This window comes from Opisthocomus hoazin, chromosome 23 (assembly GCF_030867145.1).
Source record: "Opisthocomus hoazin isolate bOpiHoa1 chromosome 23, bOpiHoa1.hap1, whole genome shotgun sequence".
NCBI lineage: Eukaryota > Metazoa > Chordata > Aves > Opisthocomiformes > Opisthocomidae > Opisthocomus > Opisthocomus hoazin.
In genome coordinates this window covers 7,512,323-7,524,734 of record NC_134436.1, presented here as the reverse complement: position 1 = coordinate 7,524,734, position 12,412 = coordinate 7,512,323, and the positions used below count along the sequence as shown (strand labels likewise).

The 12,412-nt window shown below is 38.3% G+C and overlaps 1 protein-coding gene across 2 annotated transcripts in view; it reads right to left on the bottom strand.

The window, feature by feature from the left end:
* The window catches only part of SLIT3 (slit guidance ligand 3), a 525,043-nt gene that overhangs the window by 511,737 nt on the left and 894 nt on the right, over window positions 1–12,412 (bottom strand). The window lies entirely within an intron of this gene.

Sequence of the window (12,412 nt, the reverse complement as noted above, 5' to 3'; positions counted from 1 at the left end):
TTCGGACTTTAAAGGTTACCCAAACGAATTCACATTCACTATCTCAAACAGAAATACCTTGTAAATCAATATAAAACATAACCTGTGATAACTGAACTTCAGAAAATCTAAGTGTAAGCATTCTTCACAGTTGTCATCACTACAATTTACGGCAAATACTTATACTTACCAAAATTTTAATAATTTCTCCAGTGTGTTTAATGTTAATGTCATGTTAATTAAGGACTTCTAGAACAGAATGAAATTTAAAAAGTGAGAAACAAGGACTGACAAAAATTACTAATTTTCATGAGATGGTTTTTCACCCTGAGTCTTTTACACACTTGTCCCTAATTCTACACACAATCACAACAGGCTCATTCAGGAAAAAAAACCCACTACATGTAAGCTTCCAAATTTGCATTGCTTTATTTCGCTTAACTATGTGGTATATGACTGCATGGAACCCAGTGAAGAAACTGTTGTCTGTTTAGGTGTTCTTCACTAATACAGACAATTTGTGTTTAGGGCTTGAAATACTTCATACCTGCTTCTGATTGCTATAATTCTTGACAGCTTGGGGGGAAAAAAAAAAATCTACCAACAACCCATTTTAGTGAATCCTGGCACAAAAATTAAGCCTTGATTTTACTCCTTGCTCACTTTCAGACATGCACAGACTAGAAACTCTTCCTAGATCTTTTCTTGGAAGGTCTTCGTGTTTGGGGGTTTTTTTGATTGTTTTTTGGGGTGTATAATTTTATTTTTTTCAATTTAACAAGCATCTAGTTTCACCAACTCTATCCCTTCCAAGTATCACCACACTGAGTGTACATGACTGTCGTAGCCATTAAGAAGCAGATGAAGCCAATTTGCAGTAAACAATAAAGGACAGTTCCAATAAGTAAAATGAAGTTTTGAAGGAAGTTGTTTATTGACTTGACCAAGTAGCATCCAGATGTTACAACCCCAAGTAGTTTTGTTCATTCTCAAGTAGATTCCCACCTTCCCTGCTCCCCCATCCTCCTCCAACTTTTGGTTTTCAACACTTGACTCACTGGAGTGAAGTTGAATTGATTTCACAATGTTTGCTAAATGAACACAAACCTCAAGTTTTTCCAAACAAGACTTGGCACACGTATCTGATGTTTCAAGTTACCAAAACGGCTCATGCTTATAAAATGACTTTGCACTAAGCCTATTATATACCTAAAAACTATAGAAAGACAACCTTGGAAAATATCTATTCTATAAAATGAAGTTAACTTCAACTGGGAATAATTAATTTTCAACATCCAAAAAATTTCATAAGCAATTAGCTAAAGAACTTTCCAAGGGAAAAAAAATAATAAAATCCATAAACCACTTTTGATTGCTCCTTATCGTTTGTTGTCTTTTCATATGTTATCTATTAAAACCCACAACCTCCAAAGGATCACTGGGGTGTTTCTTGTACTTGCACGGTCTTATCAGAGAAACTTCTATCCAGATGTGTGTTTTCGTCTCACCCAGAAGAGCCACCCTTTGCCTTAGGGCTTTATTTCTCAATATCTACTTCCACTGCCAGAAAACAAGTTTTATTTGCTCAACTTTTTTACTTCTGTAATTTTTTTCACCACTTTATTCTTGTCTCCATCTTCACTCCCTACTGCATTTATTTAGGCATTTCAGAAACACATAATTGCTTCCCTGTACTATTTCCTCATGACTTGTCTTTTTTGCTCCCCAGCCATATTCTTAAAACACCATCTCTAACCAGCTCTACCACTTCAAGAGGATGAGCCGGCTAGCCGCTTCTCATGACTCTACAACTATTTCAGAGAAGCTTCTGACCCAGAAGTTCCCAGCTTGCTAAGTGATGCTGTAACCACTACCACCCTCGCCAAGAAAAGATGTTTCATCCAAGTTTTTCCAAAATCAGCATTTCAAAAAATGTACTGAATATAATGCCTCCCCAGACTAAACAAAACCATCACACAGATGAAAGATAAATTTGGGGAAAATCCATAAATTAAGGTCCTGCTAAAGTCTAGGCAAAACATGCTTTATGACTAACAGGAAGACACAAGATGTTTGAATTGCTTTCAGGATGCAGCTTTCCTTGCTAAAATTTCTCAGTCATATTCAAAGAATACAACTGTTTTAATTAAACATTAGTGTCTCCGTATCTGTGGATGACCAGTACACATATATGCAGTGATTACTTCTAATGGGCTTGATGTCATCTGACCACATTTGCTAGATGAGCTTTATATGATACATATTATATTGTAAAACAGAGAATGGGCAATCAGACCTTTGGCAGACAAGAATTCTGTGCTGTTTGCTATTTTCTTATTGTGAGGGGGGGGAAAAAACCTGTTACTGTAAAGCTAAATTATATTCTTACATAAACATCCAGGTAACAGTGAAGAATTTGTTTGGTCATCCATCTTTGCAAAAGACAGCATGTCCCAAGGATCATGATTACACAAATCCAGGGAAAAGTCTTCCATTTTGTGATGAGCGTTCTGAAATCTCTTAAGTTAGGAACTCGTATCTTGTGTTTGTGGAAAAAGCCTTTCCAAGTCAATTTTTTGCATTAAGTCAGTATTACGTAATATATGAAACTGTATCTATTGCTAATGCTAATAACCATTTTTGCCAGACAGACAACTGAGTAGTACTTCAACTTTAAAAGCTGCCAAAATATCTGAAGAAGTGCTCATTATTGACCAGGGCATACCTAGAGAAAGTGTCATTGAAAACAATACAGTAGGACAGTTTGGCTGAACTGACTTTAAAATCCAGTTTTACTACGACCTGAGAAAGCGCGCAAAGCTCACAACTCGCTGTCTGTATCTTTTCAAACTTCTTTATTTGGGTCCCATAACGTATGTCAGTAATGCCTGACAACCTACTAATACATTTATTTGGTACAAGTTAACTAAATACATTCCTTACCAGTCACTAGAATAAAGGAAAAAGATCAACTGAAAAAAACAAGGATTAAGAAATAGTCCTCTTAGCTACTAGTATGCACAAGAACACACCTATGCCTCTGCTTTCAGCATATTATTTCCATAATAGCTAAATGCTTATCTTTTGAAACATTTCATGAGAACTTTCATTCATGTACTTTTCCCCTCCACCCTCCCTGCCTCCCAGTCAAGCAGCCAACCATGACAGAACCTAGCTCTTGGAAAAAAGGGTTTGGAGCCAGACATGAGAACTGCGTTTTGTAGTGTTGTGATTCTGGAGATCAGAACCTCAGATTCACTAATCTGAAATGTATTACCATTTCTGCTGTCATGCCTAGGAGCACCCTTATGATAGCTCAGGATTTCTTCGTGTTAAGCACTGTACAAACCACAAAGAACCAAAGGGCTTGCAGCAAAGACAAAAAGAGCAAAGGGATGAAGACAAGCAGATGAAACAGTACAGATCAGTACAGCAGGCACTATCCTCAGCTCTGAAGTAGCCTAACTTGCATTACATATTTTTCACTAATATCATGAAAAATACAGCAAATTTAAAATTTTGCAAAGTGACCTTTTTTATTTAAATGAGGACAGTTGTCGCAAGCAAGAGCATCAAAATGCAAGGGGAAAAAACCCAACTTCTATCAGAAATAGAGTTTATCATCATTGCCCCACACATCTTCTACAAGTGCCTTCATAGGCTGCTAAAATGGGTTACTGATCTCCAAACCGTTAACCTCCAGAGCAGTTTAATCCTTCACTTGCACGGAGCCCTGGCTGAAACAGAAGAACTGATTGCCTGTCTATGCAGACAGGAACGACTGTGAAGGTACACAGAGAAAATACTCTGAAAAATCACAGGCAACTGATTCGTCTTGTTCTTTTGGGTGACTTCCCATACGTACAGTCACAGCATACTATTGCTAGAGTATCCCCACACAATAAAAGAGGGTTACTGTGTCTCCACCTAAACTCCTAAATATAGCACCACTGCCAAAAGCCTTGCACCTCAAACTGGAATGAGCAGAGGTCCACACAGCAGCCAGCGAGGTATGAAAGATAAGAATGCTATCTCCCAAAATTCTCGGTGTTGTTTGGACTCTAAATACATTTAATAAGTGTTTGAGACTCTTAATTAGCAGCCCGACACTGTTTCCACAAGGTTGATTCTTCACCGTGTGACTGAAGTAGGAAGGCAGTCCCACAGATCTCACTGCTGGAAGCACGAGGGCTCTCCTAAGTCCCTTTGACATAAGAAGCTAAGAACCATTTCTGCAACAGTTTTGCAAGTTTCCAGGAAAGCACAGGTGAAAGTGAGTTGGTGAGCAATACAAACTCTGAAATCAATGTAGAAGTAAATTTCAGATAGGTTTTGCAGATTGCTTGATGGAAAGTCAAGACAAGACCAGCTTTAAAACACTGAGTTTTCTTTCTCATTTTAACTGAACTGATGTTTATTGAAAATGCCCCTTCATCAGTGACAGAAAAGGAAAGAATACAGTCATTGGTTAAAATGATTTCCACCTGAGGGGCAAAATTAACTTAAGGTCTCAAAAAAAGAAGCAACTCACAGATAGAAGAGAAAAAATCTAATTAAAAGCTCCAGAAATCTATCAATCATAGGACTAAAAACATATATTGCAGCCATCAAACAGATGGTGTAAAACTCAAATACAAGACAAATTTATTCTGACAGAGGCAACTGACAGACCAGATTCAGTAAGAGAAAAAAAAAAGCTGAAAATAACTAGCAGAGAGGTAAGAATCAGCCTCGAACTCTTTTCTACACAGGTGGCCCTTAACTCACCTAAAATTCACTCCAAGTACAAGATCATAGGTCTGTTCCCCTTCTGTAAGTAGGTAGATAGATTTTTCATGTATATAGTACCATCACAAAAGTCTGTCAGTTGCTCACAAGGCCATTTCTCAATGGGGAAGAACAAGTTCTTGCCATTCCTGAGAGCCACTGAAGATCTTTAATGATACGTCTGACTGGACAACATTGAATATAGATTTGAAAATAGACAAACCACTACAGCTCTCTGCAGAAAAGACTTTAAAAACATGGAAAACAGAATAGCTTGGGCCATGTTGCAACCAAAACATTACCAGAAGACAGCTCTTTCTTATCCTTGACAACTACTTGAAAACATTGAAAAAAAAAAGTCAGATTGATATAACCTTACACTGGCAAGCACAACCTGTTAATGAACATAAAAGGGATGGAGTGACAACAGCAACCCCAAGCCAAAATCCATATAACACTATAACAACGCACTTCAAACAACAAGAATTAACAGCCACTCCCTGTCACCCAAGGAGCAGAAAGAAGCCAAGAAGAGGAGGCACATTCTACCAGCCTATATCAACAACTTCACAAGAGGATGGGGAACAAAATTTACCTCAATCATGATAACATTTTCTGAACACCACTGCTCACCTATGCATCCCTTGATAGGAACGCCTAGACAGACAACCACCTGAAGACATCATCATCACACATTACTTGTAGTCATTCTCTGTGACATTGCCAAGATTATTTTTCTTCAAAAAGCTTTGCCATTTGAAGTTCACTTCAGCTTTCCTTCCCAAAGTTACCTTGACTCCTTCCTTCCTTCTACACCTGAAGCTAGAAACTGGCATTATCTCAACTTTAAGAGGACAAACAACGCTGCTTTGACTTGCAGGAGTGAAAAATCAGCCAGCCAGAAAAAGATAAGCCCCCTTAGGGAGCTGTGGAACTGCAAGACAGAGGATGTGCATGTTGATTCCCACAGCTGCCATAGTCAAGCCTCCACCAGGAAGCTGCCTTTACACAGAACTAACACATGACCTGCTAGCACTGGAGGAGTGTACCCACTCGCAGACACACTGTCTCCCCAGCCACAATCATCAGCCACTGCCAAAAGCAGTTTCAATACTGAGCCACAGGAATTCTTCACCTGATCCAGTATCTGTCTGTAGTCGCAGAGAGCGAACAGGTTAAAGAACTACGAGGTACTAGGTTACTTATGAAGAACATTCCACAACCTCTTCCTGAGGTTAACACAACCTCTTAGATAACTCCATAGTTGTAGTATTACAAGACATAGTAAAGCTCACAGGAGTCCAGCTACAGTGTAGTGCCTCGTAAGGCTTGAAGCACTTCTGAAGGCAAAGGAGGCTCCAGACCTTGCAAGTTCACAATCATTCTGAATTGGAAAGAGCTAGTTATGATACTTCAGTAACAAGACTTAGTTATAGTCTGTAGGTTCAAATTTAGAGAGAGGGGCACATCACAAAAAAATAAACAGATAAAGGAAATCGGGAATTACAGGGGGGAGGAGGTGATTTACTTGTTAGATATATTTACCAAAAGAATCCACAAATAAAATAATTTCATTTGCATGAAACATTACTTCAGTGGTCATCTGCAGTCCTCAGCCAACAGCCAGAGAGCTCAATTCACGTCCAGCCGTCGGAAAATTTATCTGAACATTACACCACCTTTAGCAGGTGTAATACATGGAAAACAGAGCAACACAGCAGTGACTAGGACAGGATTCTGATGCATTTTGACTTTGAACTCGAAGTAAAACAATTTTCCATTGATTTCTAGTGCATCAAGTGTCAGCCAACATAACTATAATACTAACCAATGGCTTCGATTCTCCATCTTTGTTCAGGAATAATTAAATCTTCTAGTCAAGGAAAACTGGATCCCACTAGACCATCACCAGACAAAAGCTATTCATTTTAAAAGATCAGCTGCAGCAACAGGCAGCCAAGGGAAATCAAGCACTGTGGGCACTGCAAGAACTGTATCAAAAGTTCTAGAAAAATTCAGCTTCAAGTCATTTGAGCTATTAGTTCCTGGGAGGGAACACATCCCAATTCAAGTCTTCTGAACAGTCTCTCCAGTAAACGAGCTCAATTCTTAACATAACAATGGCTGAAACTTACTGAATAGCCTTATGAGAGCCAAATTCTTCTTCCCTATCATCCTTATAACTCCTCAAGTATCTCGTGAAATTTCTGTGGGAAAACGGTTTTCTCTCAGCTCGGTGGAAGCTCAGGAATAGCTTAGATACTACTAAAATGCAGACCACAAATCACATCAGATGTTAAAGTCCTCGCAGGAGAGGTTAGGTTTATTTCAAACTCAACTGGAAATGCTTGAACTAAAATAAAAATAACAATTTTGGCAGTGACATTCCAAAAGATTACTGATAGTACTCACTACGAAGGTCAAATGACTTCATAGCAACCATCTTACAAATCACAGTGTACAACACATTTTTTATACAGATCATTGTACAAATAAAAGAGTACTAGGATTTACTTTTTTTCAGCCTCACAATCCATCTACACAGGTAAGCTGTACCAACTTTGGTACACACTTCCCCAAACTCTCACACACACAAATTCCAGGGGGAAAAAAGCAATCTCATCTCTATTTCAGGACTTCCTAAAAGACAACAGCTGTTCTTTAGAGAGGCAATTTCCCTTACAGCTAGTTCTTTTGCATGAATCAATACTCAGCTGCAAAAGTAAAAATATTTAAGACTCCAATAGTCTCGGAGTAACTCATCAAAAAAATCTGCACTAAGTGGTCTGGTCCCTTTGATCTCACCATCTAACCCAAATTTGTGCAAACAGATACGGACAACATGACAGTGGCCACTATTTGCTTCTGGAGCTACCAAATGACAATAGCAAATGCCATCCTCCTTCCTGTTTCCGTCACTTCAAAACCACCTGACCAATTTAATAGGGCAAGACTCTGATCCTATACAATTACTTGGCAATGTTCAGTCACGCAGAAGTAGTCAGCGTGAAGTTTGTAAAAGGAAGCATCCAAATTAAATTAAGCAACTCAGTCAAGTTTTCCCAGGATCAGTACCTCTGAGAGCAAACTCTTTGAAGCCAAAGTCATGTATGCCTGTTTATGATACATGACCTTTCGTTAAGTGGCCCAGGAAAAAAAAAAAAAAAAAAAGGCTCCATGCAAGGTTTTGGAGACTATTACTAGGCAAACAAATGAGTGGTAAACCCTAGTGGGAAGAATTCTAGAAAAACAGAATGCCAATGTAAGAGTCAGTATAATTATATTTGCATGTGTTTAACATTGTGTTCTGCAGTAATATGGAAGCATTCAAGACACCAGCTTAGACTTAATTTGGAGACAAAATTGAGGAAGTTGAAGACTTATTACAAGCCAGTGCAACTTCAGCAGCTACATGCACCTAGGCCAAATACACCATAATGATATATTTGTATCACAGAAACCCCAGACCACATGAAAACTCCATAGTAAGCAGATGACTAAGCTCCTAAATTGCACCTAAATGTAGACATACTCAATTTAGCTACTCAGACAAAGCACAGAACAGATTCGGTATTGCAAGCTTTATCAATGTTGCAAAGAAGCCTGTAAAGTAAAACAGAAAACAAAACAACAATTAACAATTAAACAAGATTCTAAGCCACCAAGCATGAATTCAACAACTCAAACATGGCTAAACTCTCCAAAGAAACTTTTGTACATATATAATATGCTGCTAAAAGACAGGGAGAGAACTAGATGTGAATGGAAGGAAAAACGCAAAGGCTCATGCGATGTATTCAAGCAGAAAGCAGATGTAGACCCAGAACACTTCTCAGCAGCTTCTCCCTATCACTTCTTCCTTTCATAGCTGGAGAACACAATTGTCAAGCAAGTGCCTTTGATCTGCTCACTGCATTTACACATCTCAAACTAGACTATCAGCATTATTAAGTGTTACAAAAAGCCACATGTACAATATTTTACATATATAGAAAACATTTCCGCCAAAGAAAATTACATAAATAGAGAACCATTTATAAGAACTTCAGTGCTGCTAAGCAAACTCAGATTAGAGGAGTTTGATGATGCAATCCTAAGGAACTTTTAAGAAAGGCAAGAAACTGAAGAGTTTATGGATGTATTTACATATTCTTGATTTCTAAACCCCAACTTCTGCTTCTTTTATTAGCACAAAACTTATCAGTTGCATAGTTTAAATAAAAGAATCACTGTGCCTACCCCCAAAAGTGAACTATTAAATTATTAGTTTTCTCCACAACACAAAAGGTCTACCAAAAATCTTCTTCTGGTACGTTATTAAGTTTCTTAGCAAATGTGGAATAGCTCAGTAAATACTGATGACAAGTCACAAGGTCAGCTACATCACCCTGCTCACGTACAGAGTCCTCTGTGGAGCATCACATCCTGCAGTTTCAGGAAAAGTCCTAGACCTAATTTCACATCTCTCTTCCTGTGCAAGATGGCTGTTCTGGGGGTTCCTTCTCTAGAATGCAGGTAAATGGAAGCTACTGCTTGGAAGTGACAAATATTTGCTTCACTAATTTTCTCCGGACTGAATCATTTCTCTCTACAGTAGTAAACAACATTCATCTCTTTTTAGCTCTTCACAAAACCTAACTGAGCCAAAGCTGCAATCTATACCACGCAATTAGAAGACTACCATAGCATGTAATAACAAGGTAAACTGCAGCACAAACTTCATGCTACTTGCTATATTTGTAAAGCTACTATTAAAGATGAACCCAAATTAAAAAAAATTTAGCCTAATTTTACAACTGTTTCTGTGATCTCTGGTTCATCTGTGGATTTCTCTCAAGACAGAAACCCCAGGTATAACTCTTCACAAAAACAACAAACATTCTGAAGAAAAAAAAAACAGAAAAGAAAGCACACATCTCTATTGTGAAGAATCAGTAACCAAAGCTCTGGTGACGCCCATTTCTTAGGGCATCAGGAGAGAGATGATCATTAGTTCACTTAATCGAACTTCTCAAGAAGCGATTTTTTCCCCACCTGAAGAGTTTTCCCATTTTTTTCTTTAACATTATATTTTCAGTTTTCCTTAGGTTTCATAGTCACACAAATTTAAATAATATTTAACTTGGCTCCACTAGCCCAAACATTCTGTAACTTTTGTACAAACATAACTCTAAAAGCTTAGTGGCAAAACATTTTAAGTGGTGCCACTAGATCTCTTATTAATTAAAGCAAAAAGTTACCAACTTGAACAGGTATGCGGTATTTTTAGGTCAAAAGAATGCAGAAAGAAATGAAGATCTTTTCATAGCAGGAGTCTAAAAAGTCACTTGGTGTGTGGCCATCAAGAAACTTGTTAAAATTATTTTCCAACGTACAAACATTTCTCTGTGATTAAAAATATCTTTGTCATTTCAGATGTAATCAATTTGGTTTTGTTTACAAGTTAAACAAACTAGTTAAAGACTACACATCAACCCAATGTTATGTCATAAATAGTAACAGGTTGCCATGGACCGCAGAGAAAAATGAGATGCTCTGATATACCCAGTGGCTGACTGACGTTTCACCTACAAGAAGAATTTAGACTCGGGGGAATACAGTCTTTTTCTCTCTACCGCTCACATTAGAAAATGCAAGTCAGTGCAATCAGTAGAAATCTAGATTTGAAAGAACTGATACAAGCTTTAAAACAGTTGTAACGAAGACGACAGCGAACACTACAAAAACAGCAAAAGGCTCATGATGGACTAACAGAATAAAAAGTGAAGACAGTGTTTAAAAATATGGAATAACGTATTACTACGTGATCCTCTGCATGCTCTTCCCACAAGGCGTCAGCCATCAAATGCTCCAATAACACACTATTTTAAAAAAACAAACAAACAAAATATCCAACACAGCTACATTTCACATTTAACAGCAGTGTATCTCTGAAGTTAAATATCCTAACTGAATACTGTGAAACAGCTATTATTGTTCTTCATGCAGCCCTTAATCTAAAACTTAAATCTGTAAGTAACACCAAAAATTATCAGGACCAAGAGCACAGCAATTACGCTCTCCTTCATTCTTTTTAACAGTTCACATACCACGGCCAAGAAACTTGCTCTTTTGGTTTGGCTTCTTGCAGAAGGCAAGGAGAGTTAACATCCCTATTAAGCACATTCTCACAAATGAAACCTAGTAACAAAACTAATTAGGTCCCCCTAAAACTTAGGAAATAACATATTACCATCCGTAAATTCTTCTTAGGTGGCCAACTAATCTTGCATTTGTGACTAATTCTAATCTGAAATTTAAAAGTTCTAGCCCTTGACTCTTGAATCATGCAAACACACCTCACCGATGAAACATACATACCAAACACTCGTGTTACCACACATACTCTGACTGGCTTGGCACACTACTTCGGTAGTGGATTGTTACGGGGTCTGTTGTTTCAGAGCTGGGCTTTTTGTCAGTCTCTAAACCGCCAGGTTTCTACCCATCAATTTTAGCAAGTACACGGTTTCGTGCACAGAAGCTAAGCTTTCTCTAACATTGACATCTGAAAACTATTGTTCACACAGCTGGGGTTAAAAGGAAGGCTGATAAACCACAAAGCACTAAAGATGGTGGAATAATCTAGTAAGAAATCTGCATACTACTGTCATTTAAGATCTCTCAGCACTATAAAATACATTTTGAAATATTTAAGGATGCTATAAAGCGTCATTCTGGGACAGAACTCAGGCTTTAAAAGGACTCCATGCACAAAAATTTTGTTTGCTTAGTAACCTCATCTAGTTTGCTTTCTGGGAGGAAAAATTGCTTGAGAGTTTGAAGTTACCCCGACTCTACGACCCAGCAGGAAATAAAATAGGAAGACAGGCCATTCAATCTGCAGCATTTGCTTACAAGTTCTAAAACATTTCAAGTTATCAGCTGATCCACTTAAGGCACCACCAACTGCACTTTCCCGAGGTCATCGGTGGAGCCCAGCAGAGCTACGCTGAAGCTCTGTTTAACATTCCATTCTGGACACCTTCGTATCTAGCACCGGACATTCTCTGAAACGTGCCATATGCTCTGCATTAAGCGACATCAGAGGTGCCATCCTCTGCACCGAGCAAGTGCCAAAACTGTATCAGAGAACTTAAGTTTGCTTTCAGCTTTCTCCTCAAACTGGTTAAGCAAGTAAAAAGAGTCAACCACAAAGCTCATGAAAACTTACTATGAACACATTCATCACATTCTCCCGTGCAGAGGTTGGAAGCACCGTGCAACATTATACTCCTATCATCAACCCTGAAGTAGACGAAAAATTAAATAACCAGTTTCCCCCCACAGCAGTTTAGGACCAAAATTAGAGGCTACTTTAATGTGACTTCTTATCCTTTTGCAGTATTTTATGGCAGCAGTCGATTTTTCCATGGTGATGAAGTCACCATGCTCAGAAAGTAAGGAGAGACTGCTACCAGCCACCAGGTGAAAACAACCCAGTTTCTAATTGCAGATTAAATTGGTGTTTGCATTGACAACAATTACTGCTGGGAGCATTCCAGGCAGAGCTCTAAAGCCCATTACAACCAAGTCGCTGCAAAACCCAATCACATGGTGACTGAAACTGAAAAAACCCGTGAAACTCTGAAACCGATTGTGTTTTTTAAAAGCAGGAACGGCAGCA